This window comes from Brassica napus, chromosome C2 (assembly GCF_020379485.1).
Source record: "Brassica napus cultivar Da-Ae chromosome C2, Da-Ae, whole genome shotgun sequence".
Taxonomy (NCBI): domain Eukaryota; kingdom Viridiplantae; phylum Streptophyta; class Magnoliopsida; order Brassicales; family Brassicaceae; genus Brassica; species Brassica napus.
The window spans coordinates 38,598,512-38,621,903 of NC_063445.1; the positions used below are offsets into that span (position 1 = coordinate 38,598,512).

General features: G+C 34.3%; 2 pseudogenes; one reads left to right on the forward strand and one right to left on the reverse strand.

Annotated features, from left to right (window-relative positions):
* Nucleotides 1-1,319: 1,319 nt before the first annotated feature.
* Nucleotides 1,320-13,031, forward strand: LOC106408701 (annotated as a pseudogene).
* Nucleotides 13,032-16,634: 3,603 nt separating this feature from the next.
* Nucleotides 16,635-21,421, reverse strand: LOC106355714 (annotated as a pseudogene).
* Nucleotides 21,422-23,392: the final 1,971 nt, after the last annotated feature.

The window sequence follows — 23,392 nt, forward strand, 5'->3', positions numbered from 1 at the left end:
GCAGTCTGCTCTGATTGATACAATCTTTTCAATCTGTCTGTAATTGGTAGGTACCACATCCTTTGGTACGGTACCCTATTACGTCCCCGTCCTTGCGGCTTGAATCGTGGCTTCTTGCAGAATCGACATTCTTCTAGCTTCTCATCATCTCCCCAATAGATCATGCAGTTGTCGATGCAAACATCTATCATCTCCGAAGGCAACCCAAGACTATAAACCAGTTTCTGAATCTCATAATAAGAATCAGCAGACACATTGTCTTCCGGCAAATACTCTTTAAACAAGTCCGCCCATTCGTTCATGCAACTTTCAGGTAGATTGTGATCAGTTTTAATATTCATCATTCTAGCAGCTAACGACAATTTAGAGAGACCTTCTCTACAACCACTGTAAAGTGGTTGATTCGCCGCGTTTAACATTTCGTAAAACTTTTTTGCATCTATATTAGGTTCTTCATCTTCATCATGAGCTACGAATGCATCAGCTACCATATCATGAACCCTATCATAATCTACCATCTCCTCCTGATGGTAACTATGTTCATTATGCAAATGATGATCAACCGGTTCTTTTTCCTGAAAATTGCTATTACTACTACTAGCTTCATTCTGATCATAATTAAAACCTTCTCCATGTTGAAACCAGATATAGTAATTTGCCGTGAAACCTCTATTTATTAAATGCTTCCAAACATTTTCACGGTTTGCCAGTTTCGAATTGTTGCATTTCCGACAAGGACAGAACATCTTACCACTTTCTTGGGCGAGCGGTGTTGAATCTGCTTGATGCATAAATGTCTCCAGACCCGCAAGGTATTCTTTCGTCACTCTCCCGTTAGCATCTCTATGCATATACATCCACTTCCGCAACTCGTAAATAGTCCCGGAGCCAGCCATTTTTTTTCTTTCACGTTTTTTGTTGTTGGTGTGTTTAAAATGATGTTCAAACATCCATATTTATAGGAAAATTCGAATCTGGTAGTTGTAATTTTGCTATGAATTTACGACGAAAATTAATTAGGTGGGCAAAAAAAACGTGTAACACCTATGAAGTTGGTGGATTCAAAAATTTCCTCGCTAAATACACGTAAACTATTCCCTCGTAAATACCACGCAAAATTTACGTCGTATTTACGAGGAAATAGTTTTTCCTCGTAAAATACTCGTAAAATTACACCCACTTTACGACGAAACAGTTTTGTCGTTACGTTATGAGGAAATAACGATGACTTTAGTTTTTCACGTAAATTCGTCGTAAACTCGACGCAAATTTACGAGGATTGTTTTTTCTCGTTAATTTTCGTCGTTAAGCATGTGTTTTCTTGTAGTGATTAATTTAGAGTCCTATTTTTTATTTACTATAAAGAAGTATTGGTAAGACCATTTAAATTAGTGTAACAAATAGATCTATCGTACATATATATATTTTTTTACTCTACCTTTAAATAGAACAGATATCAACCAACCATTTACAACATTTAGATTAAAATAAATAAAGGCTATACCGTACGTAATAAAACAAATGATCGAATGTTCTATTCTTTCTCCATCAACCTAATAAAATCTGCAAATCAACAAACCATTTTTAAAATATACATTAATAATATAACCTACTATATGTTAAACGATTGCATCATCTTTAACAGTTATATTCTTCTGTCGTGGACCATCATGGACATACACAGAATCAGTTTACTTTTGTGATACTGACATTTCTCCGGCTCAAATTATCACTTTCAATCATCTGAACATTGAATCAGCATGAGCCCCTGTCTCATGACCTCTCAAGCAGGTCATATCATATTCTATATAGCTCATAATTCATCCTTCAATAAAAACCTATCACAATGAACCATCTGAATCTGGTGATTCATTTCTCTCCGGCTCATTTTTCTCATATTGAAACATCTGAAACATTTATCATTATGCCATGATCTTCTTTAGGCTTTTCAGCAAAGTGAAGAACACAATTTCATTAGGCAAATTAAACTCGGTTTATTTTTTTCCTTTCTCAATCCATCCGGTTCTCTACAAACCACAAAATCAAATGATAATTTTGGTTAATTATATTTCACATAATAAAAAATTGAATGTAAATTAGAAATTCAAAAATTAGTTATATATAGAATTTTCCGATACCTATACATATATAGAATTTTCTATGAATATCGACTCTATTAAACTATATCAAAACAACTTTCTAAATCGTAGCAACAAAAATTCAGTACTAAATCAAACAATATACAAACAAACGATTTAACAACTTTCTCAATCCTAACTAAACCGAATATTACTGAATAAACTCATAAATACGATATCAAACAATATATATATATACTCCTTCATCAAGGATACAATATCCCCATACAGAATATTCGTTTTTTATTGTACAAGATATCTAACAAAATCTAAGCCTAGATGCTATATATATATATATATATATATATATATACTATCAACGCCACCACTCTAATGACGCATTCCAAACTTCAACTAAACACTCGATTGTTAGCATGGTGACTCCTAAAGGTTTAGCTTTACTTAAAAATTCTCAAACCCTTCAAAACAGGATGGCAAACCTTTACCACCTCCTCTGCAGCGAGGTCTCTAACTTGATTAGTGAATTTAGATTTCAAGCCATGCATGTTTATCAATGAATCATGAATCTTAACTATATATTTACAACAATATTTTTTTAATAATATTAGCGATAATCACTAAACTATTTAGAACATTCAAGCATTCTTTCGGATTCGGTTCGGATCTATTTGGTTTGGGTAATTTTTTGGTTACGGATTTTTGGATTAGAAATTTAAGTCCCATTCACTTATTTATAAATTTCGGTTCTAGATTGGCTCAGATTTCTGTGAATCCAATTTGGGTTCAGATATCTGTTTAAAATTATATGACATATTTAAGAATCACAATATATCTTAAAGTCAAAAAATAATATACATCATATAAATTTTAATATTATATGCTAAATATCTAATATTAATATGAAAATAGTTACTTTTAGCTATTTGAATAGAGAACTACTAGGTAATGAGAGTATTTTCTGTGCTTTGAGTATTTTTGAATATTTTGGATAATTTTTCAAAGTATTTTGAGTATGCTGAATAGTTTTAGTATATTAGATCTAAGAATAATTATTATATTTAAATATACGGTTTTTATTCACGTACATTCGGATATCCAAAATATTTTGGTTAGGGTTGGGTTCAAATCCGATTCTTCATATACCAATTTTTTTAATTCTAATATTTTATCACTTTTTATTTGTTATAATTTCGAATATTTTTCCCAACCTTAAAGTTTCGATAAAAATTGTATCATTTTATTTAACGATTTTATAAAAAAAAAAAATATAATCCGCGTTTTAACGCGGGTCAAAAATCTAGTGTATTGGTAATGTAGGAGGATTTACTATTTAGAGAGTAAAATATAATAATTAGAGGAATCAAATTCAAAATTTTCATTTGAGTAAAGAAATATACATTGAATTTCAAATATTTGCTTTATCATTATTGTAAAATTTGACTTGTCAATCAAACTTAAGAGATTGCACAACAAGTTTGACATTTATCATAACTTCCTTTATTTAGCTTTTGCCAATAATAAAAAGATGCTTACTCTAAATGGATGAATCTTACTAATAAAACATCCATATGCATTGTTTCGCATATTACGCTTACGGAGCAAAAAAAATTCTCACGCTAGCCTATATTATTTCTTACCTAGCGTAATGTGGTTTAGCATAAGTTAAAATTTGATATATTCTAGCGAAATCACCTCCTATATTTTGGACCAACATTGTTTTTCAATTGAATATGAGGCTGTCACGTCGTACTAATTGATATGCTAATTAACTGACACCTAAACTGGGCAATTTTTTAATTAGTACAAAATACAAGTTATAACTTTTCAAATGTTCTTCTATTAATATATAGGGGATGACTGAAACAATCGTTGATAGACATGAGAATATATACGGGACCTTTGATGATTTTACCTCCAAGGTTACAGGATTAGCAAAGGGACATTTGATGAAATAGCCAATATGTTTTCATTATACTTATTACTCATTTGTGGAATGTGTTTTGTAAAACGTCTGGTAAAGCTTTGCAACATGTTCATTATGAAATGTTATCTTCACCATCACAAAGAAAAGAGTCACAAAACATGTTATGAAGAATTGCCATTAGAAATTTAAAGGTGCAAGACGAGTCTGTTACAGAGAGTAATACATACAAGTACAATGCTTTTATTTATTTCACAAAGTACTACATCAGGATTACAATGAAGGTTTATCTTTATATAGATAAAGTGCCTTACTAGCTCCCTTCCAAGTTGACTAACATGTCACACTCAGACAGAGACACCAGCCTAACGCGTTCCTAGATCAAACTAATACTCCTCTAACCCCCTCATGACCCCTAGCCCTTATGCTTTGTGTCTACTCTAATTCAACACCAAAGCTCTTGTGCTTACGGCCTTCTCTTGAGGTGGTACCTATCCCAAGGCACGTCTCTGTCTACTTATACTTGTAGACTTCGTGGCTTGTCCTAGCCAACTTCCCAAGGAAGAGATATTACCATATCTTCCGTTATGAAATATTTCCAAATCTTCTTCAAAGTCTTTTGGAAATCTTCCCTTGATGATTTACCTTTTCTCCAAGGTAGATCATAACTTGCTTAGCCTCCAAGTAGTCTTTACTTCAGCTCTAAGTCGGCTCTAATATCAGTCTTCAAGTTAGCTACACAGCTTCACTTCACGTAGCACTTCTTGTATGACTTCATGTAGTACTTCACGACTTCATGTAGTACTTCACGACTGGTACATGGACACCTTGAGGAGTTGTTTTTCTTTAGCGTCTAAAACTCAGTCGTCACTGCACTAACAATCTCCCCTTTGATGATTGAGTTTTAGAATACATCACCCATACACTGCTTCAGCGCCCATACACTGCTTCAACGCTCAGACACTGCTTCAGCTCAACCACCATGCTTCCTGCTGTACTCTGTCTTCGGTCTTCCCTCTTGCCTTCAGGATCTTCACCAATGATTTAGGTGATCCGCTCTGATACCACTTGAAGGTGCAAGATGAGTATACATACAAGTACAATGCTTTTATTTATTTCACAAAGTACTACAATAGGATTACAACGAAGGTTTATCTTTACATAGATAAACTGCCTTACTAGCTCCCTTCCAAGTTGACTAACATGTCACACTCAGACAGAGACACCAGCCTAACACGTTTCTAGATCAAACTAACCCAAGAACCCCTCTGACCCCCTCACCCCTAGCCCTTATGCTTTGTATCTACTCTAATTCAAAACCAAAGCCCTTATGCTTACGGCCTTCTCTTGAGGTGGTACATATCCTAAGGCACGTCTCTGTTTACTTATACTTGTAGACTTCGTGGCTTGCCCTAGCCAACTTCCAAAGGAAGAGATATTACCATATCATCCTTTATGGAATATTTCCAAATCTTCTTCAAAGTCGTTTGGAAATCTTCCATTGATGATTTATCTTTTCTCCTAGGTAAATCATTGCTTTCTTAGCTTCCAAGTAGTCTTTACTTCAGCTCTAAGTCGGCTCCAATACCAGTCTTCAAGTCAGCTACACAGCTTCACTTCACGTAGCACTTCTTGTACGACTTCATGTAGTACTTCACGACTGGTACATGGACACCTTGAAGAGTTGTTTTTCTTTAGCTTCTAAAACTCAATCGTCACGACACTAACAAAATTATGATGCTTTAAACAAAAAGCTGTGACCAAGCTTTTTAAATGCGAGTCATACATAAGCTGTGACGAAGCTTTATTCAAAATGTACTTATGCATCATATAATCATAATCATCATAAAATTTTAATGTATGACAGGATTAATGCTTTGTTGGGGACATATTAGTTTAGGTTAATATAATGTTTTCTAACTAATTAATTTTGGACCTACTTTTTTTCATTTGAATCTAAAACTGTCACGTAAGGTAAATTGACATCTTAATTGATTGACGACTCAGCAAGGTCATTTTTTAATTATTACAAACTTAAGGTTGCATCTTTTCAAATGTTCTTCAATCAATATATAGGGGATAATATTCATCTAAAACCACGAAAAAGCACACACAAAGAAGGAGATGATGATAGCTTCAAGTATTGCTTTGTTATTTATTGACTTGATGAACTTCTCTTTGTTGTAAACCGATGTGCTTAAGACAACTATGATAAACTATATTTTATAATTGTTCTATTAGTTTTAGTTATATAAAATAACACTTTAAGAAATACTAGAGCTTCCCCAGTGCGACCGCACGAGTATTTATTTTCATTTTTATAAGTAAAATTTTGTTTTGTATAATTATATTATTTAAGTTTTGACGCATATTATATAATTGTTAAATATAAAATTTTAAACATAATAATTCTATTTATTACATTGAGTAATTATATTTTGTCTAGAACATTCAATTACATCACCATATTTTTATCATAGAAATTTATTGTATTTTATTTTGAGTGAAATTTAATTTGTATAAAAATAAGCTACCAATAATATATAAATGGAATAATTTATATTTATGTATATATATTATATAAATGATTATTTTATGTAGTTTTAAATTTTTAGTTATTACTAATAAATAATGAAAATATAACTATATATTTTTTAAACGATATTGTATTCTAAATTGAGTAAACGGATACCTAAATCGGGGTAGGTGGTTTTTACAAGTTTTTTTACGTTAATGTAAATTAATTATTGTTTTATATTTGACATTATATCACGTTTTTATCATGTTTATTAATTAATGACACATCTTCCATATTCGAAATAAATTTTGTATAAATGCATGTTGAGTTTTATATAATTCTATTTGACTAAAACTAATGACACACATAACTAAATAAAAATATCAGACATATTCATCATGTGAAATATGAAAATTAATTTTGAATATCAATCTAAGAATATATATATTTAAAATTGTAGTTATTTTAGTTAAGTATATTGTAAACTTTGACAAAATTATATTGTAAATGAAATGATTTTTTTTTAGTTTTTCTTTACGTTTACTTAAATTATTTTAAAACTAATTTTAAAAGTTCATATTAATTTATTTAACCATTGGTATTACTTGGTGTAATAATGTAATTAGGGTTGTTAAATACTTCCATTATTTTACTATAGCATCAAAATATATTTTATAATAGTTTATAATAATTCGTATCTATATATGTATTACTCAGCAAAAATTATTTTTAAGAAAAGTTAAAACAAAGTAAATTGGGAATGTATTGATTATAAATCTGTTAATATTTATTAAGTCATGTATTTTTATAATTTAAGACTGGCCAATTACGAAGATCCTAAATATATGGATTTCGAATTGTAGTGTATTAATTAAATTTAAGATTTATCATGAATTTTTTGTGAATTTATTTTAGGTAATTGTGTATAAATTAGGAAAAGACAGTTAATGTTTAAAGATAAGATTAATTATTACTTCAGTGGCATTGAGGCGTAAATAAATTGAAGTTTTAAGGGTTAATTTATAAGTGTATTTCTATTTTAATAAGATATATTTGTTCTATTATTTTGGTGATTATGTAAATCTAATGGTCTTCAAGAACAATTACAAACAGTACAATAAAAACTAAAATTTCTAGTCAATACATTAAACCAAACCAAATATAATTTTTCATAAACTGTTCAACATATTAGATTAAAGTAATAGAACCAAACTTTTATAAGTTAACTAGTTACATATATATAGTAAAATTTACAGAAACTCCAACATTTGAAGAACATATCACCCATTCAGAATTTTAATATACCCTTCTTATAACATCTAATATTATATGCCATAAAATCGTAAACTCGAACTTATGTTTACTTATACACTCAATTAAAATTACAATCTTCGAGTTTTTTAAAACAAATATTATTTTAAATTTGTAAATTGTTGATTAAACTTCTCTCAGTCACATTTTAATTTTTTTTTACAAAACTGTGGTTTTGACAATGTGTTGACCAACACGACAAAACTATTGTTGTTCAAACCAATTATTAGATACACTAAAAATGAAAAGTAAGACACAAACCAAATGAAATAAACTTATACTTAAATCATATAAGTCGAACAATGTTTCTGCAAATTAACTTAAGAATCTAGATTAGACAAAGACCTTTCTTTTCGTTCTTCTTCTTCGTAAATAAGAGTAAAGATTCTTCGCCAGAGGCCTGGATAAGAAAATTCCTCACGCTTACACTTCGTATAAGACTAGCAGCAGTGGGGGTGTTGAATTTCAAATTCAACAGTTGAAAGTTCACACTGAGGATGTTGAATTATTTGCGAATCAAACGAGATTCAAACGAGTTGAAACCATTCAACAAATGGGGCCTACAAGAACAGCTGTCACAAGATGAGAGGAAGAGATAGGTGAAAGAGAGGGTTTACGCACAAACATTATATTTTAAAATAATACTGTCATTTCATTAGTTTCTTTAAATTTTAGAGATTTTTTATCCCCTCAAATTATTAAAACTCAATTATTTTGTAACAATAACTTAAAAAAAAACTTTATATTAAAATTCATATTTTTTTATGGTCTATAAATAGAGACTAGTTTCACTTCATTTGGATACCAAAAAAATCCGTCAATTTCACATAAATTTCTATTAATCTCCAATCTTTTTTTTTGTGTTTAAACTTCTTTTTTGGTTAAATGGATCAAAATAATGATCATTCTAACACTCAAAATTCGAGTAATTTTCCTTTTAACTATCCAAATCTCAATAACTATCAGTTTCAAAATCAATCTCCAAATACACCCCCAAATATGCCAAACTATGGTTTTGCACCAAATTTCTTTATGCCATCACCTGTTCCAAACTATCCTCTGTATTATGGATCGGTGATGCCATATTTATCTCAAAGGCCTCCTATTTCTTCAACTTCAATGGGTAATGAAGTTGTACCAAATATTGGAACAACTGAATTTCCAAAATTTTCTACACAAATAGGTCTTGGTGGCACGAGCGCTGTCAATGAAGGCACTCGAAAGGAAAATGAAGAAGATTCAACACATACTCGCCGCAAAAGCCCAAAATGGACCACTGATCAAAATTTGGTGCTAATTAGTGGTTGGATTAAGTATGGAATTGATAGTGTTGTTGGCAGGAACCAATAAAGTGAAGCATATTGGGGGGAAATTGCTGAGTACTGTAATGAGGATTGCTCATTTAATCCTCCACGAGATGGAGCTTCGTGCAGAAACCATTACAACTATATGAGCAAAAAGTTGAGCAAATGGGTTGGCGTGTACGATAATGCTACGCGTATGCAACAAAGTGGGTGGTCGGAGAATGATGTCTTAGCAAAAGTGCATGAAATATATTCAGGTGGTAAGAATGAACATTTCAATTTAATGTCAGAATGGCATGCTCTCCGTGATCAACCACGTTATGGTAGCCAGGTAGGAGGAAACAGTGGTTCAAGTAGTGGATCTAAGAGATCCCGCGAAAATGATGCAAGTGACTCTAACTCTGTCGGATCTAGTGTTCGTCCAATGGGGAGAGACGCAACAAAAAAAAAAGGTAAAAAGAAAAACGTCTGTGTAACTTTGGAGATGGTCAACGAAGAGTGGAATGAATTCAAACAATTCAAAGAACAGGAATTGAAACGATTGGACAAAATAGCCAAGAGACAAGAGGAGGCAAACCAATTGATGAAAGAAAAGACTCAAGCTAAGAAGATGAAGATGTTCATGAAGCTAAGTGTAAAAGAGCATCTCAACGACAAGAACAAACATCTGTTGGAGAAGTTGAGCCACGATCTATTTGGAAATTAATTGATGTCAAGTCTTTATGATTTAATAATCTGTATTTTTCTACTTTCATTATGTGTGCTTGTTTTTTTTACTTTAATATTGTGTGTTTATTTTTTTCTACTTAAATAATATGTGTTTGTCTCGTTCTACTTTAATAATGGGTATGTCTTTTTCAACTTTAATAATTTTGTTTGTATTCAATCAGTGACTTTTGGCTTTTGTGAGAGAATCTAATCTTATCTATTAATTATGTCATTTTAATATTGGTTTGAAGTCCAAAAATTTCAGCCACTCGATCTTTTATAAATGGAGACTCTTTATTTCATATATGTACCAACAACACAAATCATAGCTTACAAAAATATCAATGGATCCTTCAGAATTTCCTTTTGATATTGAAGCTTACAAAAAACAGTCTGAAATTGAAGAGAGATACATCGTTAATCGGTTTAGAGAGCGTCGAAAAAAAATTGCTGAAGAACAAACACCTCGCAGCAAGAGGAAATACTTCAAAAGAGATCATGTTGCTGCAAATCAAAGGCTTATTGATGATTACTTTGCGAATCAACCAACATATGATGATGCAATATTTCGTCGGCGATTCAAGATGCGAAAACATGTTTTTCTTCGGATCGTTGGAGACCTATCAAGCAATGACAACTATTTCGCCCAGCGAGTTGATGCAGCCAATAAAGAAGGTATATCTGCATTGGCAAAATGTACTACTGCCATGCGAATGCTAGCATATGGTGTTGCGGCCGATGCAGTCGACGAATATATTAAAATAGGAGGTACTACAACATTGGAGTGCTTGCGTCGATTCTGTAAAGGAGTCATACAACTGTATGAGCACGAGTATCTTAGAGCTCCAACTCAAGATGACCTTCAAAGATTTCTGCACGTAAGTGAGATGCGGGGGTTTCCAGGGATGATCGGGAGCATTGATTGCATGCATTGGGAATGGAAAAATTGTCCAACGGCGTGGGAAGGTCAATTTACTAGAGGAGATAAGGGAACCACCACTGTTATACTTGAAGCAGTTGCTTCTCATGATCTATGGATTTGACATGCATTTTTTGGATGTCCAGGCACATTAAACTACATAAATGTTCTAGATCATTCTCCGGTGTTTGATGATGTTGAACAAGGAAATACTCATAGAGTGAAATTTTTCGTGAATCAACGTCTGTATGACATGGCATACTATCTAGCTGATGGTATCTATCCTTCTTATCCAACTTTCGTCAAATCAATCCGACTTCCTCAAAGTGAGCCAGACAAGTTGTTTGCAAAATATCAAGAAGGATGTCGGAAGGACATCGAACGCGCATTTGGAGTTTTATAGGCTCGATTCAAAATCATTTGTGAACCAGCTCGCATGTGGGATATATCCGATTTGGCTATCATCATGCGGTCATGTATCATATTGCATAATATGATTGTTGAAGATGAACGAGATACATATGCTCAACATTGGACCGATTATGATCAATCTAAGGCAAGTGGTTCTAGTACACCTCAACCATTTTCGACTGAGGTGTTACCCGTTTTTGCAAATTATGTGCGTGCTAGATCTGAATTACGTGATTCAAATGTACATCACGAATTGCAAGCAGATCTAGACAAACAAATATGGGCAAAATTCGGGATGTTCCAAAATTAAAACGACTTTAAGTTACGTGTGGTTTAAGAGTTTTTATGTTTTTGAATTGAGTTTATTGTACCAATTAAGTTGTGTGTTTTTATTTGTTGTATTACATCGTGTGTATTTTAATTTTCATAAGTTTATTTGTTTAATAAAAAATATTGTATTTTTAAAAATAGTTAAAAATATAAATGTATTTTTTTAAATATGTCATTATAATTATTTATGTTAATTACACTCGAAATTATTATTTATGTAACTATTAAATTGTAAAGAATAATAAGATGATTTAAAAAATGGTGGGGTAGGGTGTTGAATTTTATTAAACAAAACTATTGTAGAGATTAAAAATGAAGTGGGTGTTGAATAATTAGGTGGAAGAGAGAGAAGATGATGTGGTGTGTTAAAAAGAGAAAAAAAAGGGTGTTGAATAAAACAACCATTGTAAGAGATATTGTAATATAAAGACCAAATAATTATAATTTAACTAAAAATAATGCCTTTCCAACATAAAATTCTAACCTGTTATTGGCAAAATGTCGCACACTATGGAATCCGCTGTATCACCGCTTCATCCCAGTCTATCCATTCTTTTATTAAATTAATTTTAAGAAATTTAGAAAATTAGCACAACAAACCTGAATAAACTGTTAAATACTATAACCTTCTCCATGAATGACGAGCTGTGTTACTAAACTCATGTATATCGTGAGACTAGCAGTAAATATAAGAAACTACTATCAGAATAGAGAATTAACTAATGATATTCATCAATGTTCAATCATCTCTAGATTCAAGTGGTCACTTTACTAAACGTAAAGAAAACTTACTCTTCCAAGAATCCAAAAATGACTACTTAGAGCATGATTATTGGGGGTTCTTAGGGTGGGGTTCTTAACGGAATATAAGAACCCTACTCTAAGAACCCCCCAATAATCATGCTCTTAGTTTGATACAATAAAAAATTACACCAATCAAAACATGGCAACTGCTAACAAAGTTACAAAACGACACGTTTCCTCAATCGCCTCTCTCTCCTATTAGCCAAAAACTATTATCAATATGAGAGATGCTCCAAATCCGTTCATACTAGAACCTGGTTTTGAATTGTGAGAGAGGGTTCTTCGATTTTATTTTCTACTTCGGTAGATCGAGCAACGTGACGTGTTAGTGAATTGCAGGTCGAGATGGACGCTACCTTTCTTTCTAGGACCGTGATGAGGAGCAGTAGATTCGCGGAGTGAGGTCACCACACAGAAGCGGCAGCCGGCGTTTCTCCTTCCAGGCGACGATCATGTTCGAGGACGGCGAGGAAGATTTGGAGGAGTTTTGGTTTCGGGATCTAGCGGAGTGGGGTCGCTCAGTGCTCCGTCGCGGTTGTAGTGTCCAGATCAGTGAGTTTGACCGTGAGTGAAGAAGTTTATTTCTGGTCGCTTTCCCCGGCATCCTCTCCACAGCTCCCGACGATGTCGACAGTGGTCTAAAGGAAGAAGAAACAAAACCGATTGCAGCTGAAGATGTTTCCGAAATTGACCGACGAATGCACGAATTCACCATTGTTGAAGTTCATGCTTGACAGAGTTTGTTCTTTCATTTATCGGAGTGATGAATCTGTTCGTCGCATTCAGAAAACACATTTATATGCCGAGTATCAATCAGTTACCTTTTATGATGATGAGCCTGATTAAATGCGACATAGTGGGATGGGAGATGAAATTCACTTTAATGATTGGATTAATGTAGGAGGAAGATGAAAAATGAATCAGTTACACCGAAGTTAATCCGATTTAATGAGTTCAGAAGGAGCACGACGACTCAACTTTTGATATTCATAATCTAAATGAGGATGCCCTAAATAATCATGGGCTAGTATAATTATATTATTGTTGGCCCAATAAAATCAGAAGCCTATAGCAACATTGCGTTCAGCTGCCGAACGGGATTTGATAATTAAGAATAGTTTGCCACGTGGCATTAATTTCCCAATGCTAAAGGATGATGTGGCACAAGGAAAAAAGAGAAAAAACAACTTTATTAGTATAGATAGATAGATGTCAAAGCTACGAGTGTAACACTCCAGATTCCTTAGGTTCATCTGCCAAAGAAAAACAACAACAATAGGTTTTTGAGATATGAAAGAAAAATTGAATTCCATTGAGGATGATCTCCGCTCAAATTTCAATTCACTACAACAGCAATACCGGTCTCACAAAATTTAGGAATGAAGATCAACCTAACCGGCTGACCTTCCGACCCTGCAACATTAATATATTACCCAGCACACTTAGAGCACTGTTTGACCCAAGAAACAAAAAGTACCTACTATGTACTTATATAATAATCTCTATGCAAGGATATTGTACCTTTTACCAAACGGTTGTCATATCTATCTTGACTCCCAACGAAGAAGACATGAGGGCAAGTTGCAATCATGAAAAGGTCTCCATCGGTGAAAGGATAACAACCTGCAAAGAGGTGAATCAAACCAATAGACTCCAAAATGGAACTTTGTTCGAAATATATATTTTGCAAGGCCGGGGGAGGTGAATTCTCAGTGAGTGTTTTAGGTGCAGTGGGAGCAAGATGTCTCCACTTCAGTGTTCTTTCGACAAAATCAAGATTGCTTTTAGCTTCTGAGTACTTGTCAAGATCATTGATGTTCTTACCATAAGTTCCAAGAAATGTGCAAAAAGTGTCAAAACTTCCTAAGAAGTTTTAGCTAAAACAATGAACTATAGTTAAGAGATTGTGTCCTTTATGTACAATAATCATACCTGATATTGTCCACATCAAAGAAGTGAGGATTTCTACATGATCTGAAGATGTTATAAAGTGTTGATCGAGGGAAAAGGCAAATGATCGGGGGTGTACAAAAGAAAACGGCCTTAAGATAATTTGTCCATAGTAATATTGTTTTTTTTTCAGTAGTGTTTGCTATGTATTTGCAAAGTGCAAACCTGCTGCGGTAATACAAAGTTACTGGATCATTCACGCTTGAAATTATAGCTTCTGAAACTTCTGCATGTATCTTAAACAGTCTACAAGCAAAACAAAAATTTGAACTTTCCTCAATAGAATTTGATAAGACACAGGTGGATCTGTTTTTAACTCACTTGGTTTAACATGATATCAAGCTCTTTGATGGGCTCATACAGTATTGACTAATCTTTGGAGGACATGTTGTGCATAAATCAACCAATAACGATCATAAAAACCGGATAATTGAAGATGTATACCCGCAAGAAAAGTTATCAGTTATGAGTTCATGGGAAAATTCAACAAAGTTGCAGCAATTACCACCCATTGGTAAAGCTCGTCATTGAGAAAGTTGATCTTCTCTGATTGTATAGGGGTGAGGAGATCAATTGTAGTCTTGGAGAGAATATATAGTCAGAACTTGTATCGGTTACCTTCGACTATGATGATGAGGATTTAATGCATAAGAAAGTGATAGGAGTGGGGTGAACCACATAAATGGTTGCTTTAATACGACAGAAGACAGAAAATTGTAGTCGTTATAGTGACAACGATACCGGTAGCGATGAGGATTCAAATCGCCACGTCATCTATAGTAAGAAGGTGGTCCGGTGAGTCGGATAAAACCCTTAAAAGTAATGGTTCTAGAGAAATTCGGAAAGGTCTTATGGGTTAACCAGAAACTAAAATAATGGGCCCAAAAAAAAAACGAAATCAAAACACAATTTACAAAAGTTTTTATGTGGATGAGTACACGTGTCATGATTAGGAATAGGGTATAGGCAGCCAAAAAAATTTAGGTGGGTCAATTTCATAACAAACATCTATTATATGGATCAATTGTCTATTTTTTGTTATATTTTTCAGATTTTTATTAAATACAAGTAATTTTTTTTTTTACAGATTTCACTTGGGTCAGTTGACCCATATCCCCAAGCCCTCCCATATCCCCAAGCCCTGGCTCCGCCACTGAATCAGACCTGTAGACTTGTTCACTGATGTTTTTATATATAAATAAAATGGTACATGTCATATGGTGGAATTATCATTTTTACTATTGTCGTAAATTATGCTATTTTATAAATTTATAGTAGTTTTTTTTTTTTTTTTTTTTTTTTTTTTTTGTTAATCTGGGGGTATCCCAGGCCCATAGAGAGGCCCGGACTAATTCCCAAGGGGAGGTGCAGCCCACGGATAGACCCTCTCTCCGGGTATTCAAATGGGCCCTAAAGCATAGGCCCATATCCGTGTTGGGTGACCAGGATAATTGTGACTTAGTTTCGCGCAGCAGGTAGATCGAACCTGAAACGTGTTGGCGTCTCAATCCCGTCTCCTTACCACTCGACCACAATCACCCGGTCAAATGGGTCATTCCGTTTGAATACGTGGAATGGGTCATTCCGTTTGATTCGAAAATAAAACTACCAGTTACATGGAATTAAAAAGTGATCACATTCCAATAATTCATGTGGGATAAATGGAAACAAAAGGATTGTAGTAATAAATCATTCAGAAGAAAAAAGTTACGTGAATGTAGTGGAATGGAATAAAATTAGATATTCTTAATTATGTTTAGATAATAATTATTTATTTGTAGTCATATGGCAGATTTGTTAAGATTTTAAATTTGAAAATTCTGGTAAAGTCTATGATTTGTTACAACCTTAGACTAAAATATAGCAACATATTTTCTTATTTAAACACTCCGTAGTGATATCAAACTTACAAATCATGAGAAGAATGTTTAGTATCAAACTAAAGTTAAATAAATATTTTTGCTTTTTTTAATCATTGTTTATTAATTTTAATGAAATTTATTTTACTGTTAGATACAATTAAGTAGTATAATGAAAATAGTCTTAATAATTTAATTAAAACTATAGTTAATGCCATTCCATTCAATTCCTTTAAAATGTTACCATGTTACAAAAATGTTTTCCTGCTATTACTCATTCCATTTTATGTTATTCCATAACTGGTACCATTCCAACTTTGACATTCCATTTTTTTTTTCTAGTTCCTTTCATTCATAGCATTCATAAAATTTATTTCCAGTTACAGCCTATGTTGTAATTGTGGGACTCAACAATCGAGTAATTAAATTTGATTAAGAAATTTAAGAGGATAAAAAATTCTAAGTTAGAATCACAAAAAAAAAAAAAAAAAATTCAAAGATTAATTTTCTTGCGGTTTGATGTCTAGAAATTTAGTTATTTTACATACAATCCTTCCACAATTTTATGAGCAGGAACTGTGTATGTGCCCTTTTTATGATCCGGTCAAGCGCATACTGGAGAAAGATTTGGTAAATCTCCAGCCAGATGATTTTACGTTCTCGGTTCCCGGTAACAAGCTGAGGCCAAACATTTCCTTTGGCATTCGACTAGCCTCAACAAATCCAAGCAGCTTTGCCACAAGAGAAGCACTCTCTTTTATGTGTTCCGTGTCTTGTGTGTTAGTCCACACTTTGTACGCCACCTGCAGACTTCTCTGCTTTGAGTTCACCTCCACGCCCCATTTTCGGTAGAGTTCTATTCTCTGGTTCCATGGGAATTTCTTTGGTATTTGTTTTGAAAGCCATTCCTTCTCGCGTGTGAGTGCCTTCACCGTTTGTGTCCTGATTAGATAACATATATAAGAAGTGGTTAGCATAATACTTAATTGGTGGGTCACTGAAGCAGGTTGTTGAAAAAGACCTTGATGTTTCCGTGTCATTATTTATCGTCTGCTTCAGAAAAGATAGCCTTCTGAGTTCAACTTCCATATAAACATAGTCAGATGGATCACCTTTGAAGAGCAAGAAGAAGTAGGTTCTGTGAACCAGTGGTACATTGCATACCGCCCAAAGCTCAATTATTTGCCGTTGCTGTCTCTCAAAGTCTGATAAGTTTCTTGTATATTGTCCTTTATCTGGGAAAGTCTCTGTGGAATCTGTTTCCTTAGGTACTGCGTCTTCTACCTGCAATTGGTGATCATCTAAACTTTTAAGAAAGGATGCAATCTTTTATCTTCCCAACAAAAAGAGTTCAAAGGAAAGAAAAGATTTCACTCACCAAATCATCACCCTGCTCTCTCTCTAATTGATCACTGGTGGTTTCTTCATTTCTGTTATGAGGATTTGGCAATGCATTTGCAGGGCTTTCCGGCTTGATCTCAATTCCATAATCTAGCCCAGGTGTCGAGTCAAGTGAGTGCTGCCTTGCCATTTCTTGGAGACCTGCTACAAATTCTTGGAAGCTGTTGCCCGTTTGCGCATCAATGGGCGTAGAACTCATAGAGCTCCCTGAATCAAAGGAAATGCTGGTAGTCTTGTTCATGGGTCGTCCAGGAGATGCATTTAACTCCCTAACCCTCGAGGAAGGCGAGGCATTGTTACTAGCTTCCAAGTTATCAAACCATAGAGGAGATCTAACACTCAAGAGATTCTCTCTGCAACTTCGGCTTCTTTTTGTAGTGAAAATTTCCGGACTCTTGTAGTCTCTTCTGAAGCAGGGTGACTGTTGTTCTGCTGTGTGCATACTCATAAGGTATTTAATTTTCTTCTGCATCTCCTTTACCTTTTCTTTCAAAGCCTCGTATGTACTGTTGTCAACATCATCTGACATGTAGACAGATGATTCGCTATAATATTTATCATCCTCATCTAGCTTAGCACCATCAGGTACTAATTCCACTTCGATTGTCTCTTCAGATTGCTTCTTTGTAGGGAGTGAATTTAATTCCCAGTGTTCCTTTGTTTGCTGCTCTGGCTGAGCATCTTCTTCTTCTTTATTTGAGCATTCTTCAGCTTGCTTTGTTGACGAACTTGTCATCCTTTCTTCTTTCTTTTCCTCTTCGTCTTCCTTCACAAGTTTCTGTGTTTCTTGTACTTCAACTGATGATCTCATCTCCAAATCCGAGGTCTCAGGCTTAGCATTTGGAGACGACTCTACATCTATCGTCTTTGAGAATAAGTCAACGTTTTCCTTTTCGGCAGGAGTGCTAATCTCCACCTCTTCTTGCTCATTATTACCCATTAACGAGCTATCGCTTGGTTGGTATTCCGGAGATGATATAGTTTCTTCTTTTCTGGGTGAAAGAACCTCAGACACAGCTTTCTTATCAACAATGTCGTCATGGCTTTCCACTGGTTCTGCTTGGACACGACTCTGCTCACCTTCCACTTTTTGGTTGGTTGTTTGAACAATCTCCTCCCAGCCATTGTACAGATTGTACCTCGAAAACTGAGGAATATTGTCTTCCACCAAGAAATCATCTTCTTCAGGGTTTTCGAAAAGCTCAAAGTTCCTCTCGGTGAAGTTATTAACGGTACTAGGCTCACCAATATCTATTGAATCATAGCTTCTTCTTTGGAGATCTGCATTAAAATCACTGGAGCTTAACATTGAATGTTCATCCATCCTAGAAGACCGCTCTTCTGCTGTTGCTTTAAGCAAAGTCTCCACCCGAGATTGCGCTACATCACGCTGCCATTTTAGTTCTTTCATTTGTTCCTCCATCTGCAGTTTTGGTCGTCAAGAAAGTGAGTAGACTTTAATAGTTAGAAAAATAAGAACAATGTACTAAGAATCATCTGAAGAGAGAGAGAGATGAATCACTTGTGAAATGACTTCCTCTTTCTGTTTCAGCAATGAATAGAACTCAGAGCCTGCAGAAGAAGAAGAAGAAGATCCTATGTTCTTCAACTCATTCTCCATTCGAGCAAGTTCCTGTTGCAGTTGCTTCACCAAAGCCTTCTCTGACACAACTAGATTGACCTGAGCGTTTGTCGTCACCTCTTTAGCACATGTTGCAAAGAGAAGTGTGTTTCTTGACTGTTCAACATGACTACGTGCAGGGCTCATTGTACATATGATAGCTGTTCTCGCATTTCCTCCCAAAGAGTTCTGAAGGATTCGAGTTAGCTTCGAGTCTCGATATGGTATATGCCCGCCGTTTCTACCTTTACTGTGTTTCAAAATGAATGAGACTGCCTGTTTAAAATACACACATGTCTTTGGTAGAAGAGGATCTTAATAAGTAACGAAAACCGAACCTTAGTTTGCGGATGACGGTTCCAAGAGTAAGTACTCCGGTTTATATGACAACCTTCTTTCAATCTTGCACCAGCAGATAAAGTCTGAGAAGCACGTTCACTTCCCGCCAGATCAACGAAGCACTTGATAATCCAAAGACATTTTGACATCAGAGAAAAGAAAGATGACAAAAAAAAAACTCATTAAACATTGCTCATCATCATACCACAGATGCATCAAGAGTTCTGGAGCTCTCTAGAGAGAATTGTCGACCAGTGCTTTCAATAGTCTGCACGAAATGAAAAAAATTAGCATAGCACCGGCTTTCAAGAGAATCGAAGAAACAATATAGTTAAGTTGAGATTACCAGCCGGAGAATCTGATGTGATCTGGAGCTAGTTTCATTCAATGAGGTTTCTCCAATCTTCCTCTGAGCTGCAATGACAACATAGGTTCATAAGTTAACAACATTCATCATTAAAAAAATAATAATACAAGTTAGGGAGTGTTACTTACTCTCACAAATTGAAAGAAGCTCCTCTAGATGGGTTCTGTCTCGGAGGGTCTCCTCAATAAGTTTCTCAACGACGGTTCCTCTCTGGTGAAGCTAACACAATATGAGAGAATGTATGGCATAATATCTGAAAGAAAGTGATATAACTAACCTCTGGATCATCTAGAAGCCTCAACTGGTTATTATCTCCACTAAGGAGATCCCTCACAGCTTCATTGTAGATCTCGATTGCTGAGAACTTGAGAGTGAATTCCCTTTCTTTATGCTGAAGGAAAACAAATAATAAGAAGAGGGTTGGTTTTGTGCTCATCAAGGAAGAAAGCAGTAAAAGGTCTTGAAATTTTTATATTATTTCTTGTTACTCGTTACAAAGCCATGACTACGTATACAAAACTTAAAAATATTAATGAATATTTACAACCTTAGTCCATGACTACTGTATCATATTCATATAAAAGACCATCGTTATCCCAGTTTCTTAATTTTTTTTTTTTTCACTTTTTCGAATTTTGAAAAAAAAAATTAAAAACGAACCAATCGCGGGCCGCCACGTGTCAGTGGAGCCCGCGAACAGTGTAAAAAAACCATTAAAGACCGACTACTATTTGGTAGTTTTGGTAACCGGTTTCTAGGACTCACACGCTAAGAACCCCTCTAGTATCCTTAGATAAAGATGTTCTAAGTAGGGAGAGCATGTCAAACCTTTTGAATGTAACAAAAAATATCATTCATTGCGAATTCAGTGATGCCACTCATCGTGTACGTCTTCCCACTGCTTGTCTGTCCATACGCAAAAATGCTTGCTGCAAAAAAATGTGTCAAACCTAACTCATTGAGACAAGAACAAATCAAATCATTGAGACAAGAACAAATCAAATCGTTGTTACAATTGATTCCCTCGAGGACACAAAGAGCAACCTCCTTGGCTCCATCTTCATAGACTTGTTTTGTGGGGCTATCAAATCCAAACACTTTGTCTGTAACAAAAAATTCAAAACTTGTTTTCTTAGCATCCTTAACTCTAAAATGGTTAAGTTTAGCTTTTAACATGTTACCAAATGTATAGGTAGATGGGAAGAGAGATCTCTCAGGCAAATTATTGTTGCAGATTATGGTTGTGTTGTTTACACATTCCCAATCGCAGATATCGTTCCTCGTCTTTTCCTTGTCGTTCCGCGGCCTTACTCTTACCGAAACCAATATCTTCTCTCCCTTTCCACCACCCGTCGTCATCTTTTTATTATTTTTAAACACAAACACACTTTTTCTTATTGTTATACAAATACATTTCCTGCATGAATCTTCTTGTTCTTTACGCTCTTTTTTCTTCAAAACATTATCATCGAAAAATAGAGAAATGTTTAGATTGTAAAGAAAAAAAGATTAAAGAAAAGAAATGGAAGGAAGAGGACACGATTAGAGATGGCAGCAACAAAAGAATTTATCTCTAGTTAGGAATCAGGTAAAATGCCAAAAATGGGTGAGAGGCTTTATTGGAGGGTTTAATCTTCCTCTAGCAAACATCTATATATGCTTTAAAACCTAAAATAAGAATGTTAACAGTTGTACTTTTTTACTCATCGGCTGACGGTACAAATCTGTGACCTGTCTCAAGTTCTAACAGACAATGGTCAAGTAGATCAATATACAGCAATTCGTTGTTTTTAGTCTGGTGGCAGTGTCGCGGTTCCTTAGAAAATGTCCCTGTTCTAAAACGCGGGAAAATCAGACGTTTAATCTGCGCTTAAACGTCACTCGGCTGTGCACCGTGGCGGATTGGACCAATTCTCTCTAAAACTCTGATTTTTCAAAAAAAAAAAAATAATATTTAAGAACATTTTCAGATTATAATCATAGTTATGGTTGAAATCCCATTACAATTGAACAAAATCATAAGAAAAGAGGTTGAAATCGTGGTGAATAGTGAAAAAATGATGAGATTCAAAATTTAGGGTTTGAAGGTCGAAATTGGGAAAAATGAAGAGGAGAGTATTTTTTGTAATTACCTACTCATTAAAGACAAAAATGGAAAAAATGAAGCAAAACAATCATTTTGAAGCTTGAACACGCACTACAAGAATTCATCTTGATAGCTAAGGACCGGCTACAGAAATTCTGTAGCCTCAGTTATTAGCAACGTAAATGGCGACGGATGGCGACAAAACACAAATTGATCAAATTTGTGGCTATTCTGTAGCTATCTGTAGCGGTTTAGCTAGGGATGATGTCCGTAGGTAATTTGTAACTATATAGCTACACATTAGCTATAGATTGGTTGTAGGCAAAAAGTTTTTAGACATGAATGTTTACAAATGTCTTACTTTTTTTGCTTATTAGTTATGAATACTGTAATTTTTTGAAAATACAGTATATAATGAAAATTTATGTTTGGGATTTAGTAGATCTAGATTAATTTGACTTTACATCATCAAATATCACGGTGTTGAAAATTTTAAACAAATCTTTTATGTGTATATCAAACTATTGGATGAGGTGCACATAGTCGAAAACTCAATTTATGCATTGTTTATATATATCTCATAACACTAGTAAAAAATGTGATAGATTTCATTGCAATTCATCAAATAGTTTCAAAATTTTTAGTTTTCTTAGAGATTATAGTATAGGGGTTGGAGTTGATTAAAGCATAAAAAATAATGTTATAGTTTTTGGGGTTTAGAGTTGGTTTTTACTTTTTAGTTGGTCACTAGCTTTGTTAACGTTGTAGGTTTAAGCGTTATAGTTTTAGGGGTTATAGTTTAGGGGTTATATTTTATGGGTTGTAGCTTTGTTATAGTTTTAGGGGTTATAAGTTATTATATATGATTTATAGTTCATGGTTACTAATGTGAATTTACACCGAGTTAAATTAAATGTTAAATTCTTTCAAAGTAGTGTAAAACAATTTTTGATAAAAAAAATAGCGTAAAACATTTTGGCTCCATTTTTTTTTAGTTTGGCTACATTAGTAGTTTTTGGCTCCATTTTTGCCACCGTTATTTGGGTTTTGCCTCCATTCGATCTGACCCAAATATTACTGAAGTGTTTTATCTCTTTAACACTTATGCATTTTTTACACCTAAACAAAAAAAGAAACCCTAGTCTCTTTCCCCACATCTCTCGCGCGAACTCATTGTCTCTTCGTCTCCATTTCTCCTCCGTCGTGTTTGCCGGTCAGTCTCTTCATGGCTTCCACCGGAAAAACCTCCAATTGTCGTCGTTCATGGCGAGCCGAGTTAAATCTATTGGGTAATTTATCTTCTTAGTTCTTGGTGTAGCCATGAGTAGAGACATTGGGGATCTGAGTGAGTCTGACGAGGAAGAGCCAGACTTGAGAAAAGAAGAGCCAGACTTGAGAAGAGAAGAACCAGACTTGAGAAAAGAAGAGCCAGACTTGAGAAGAG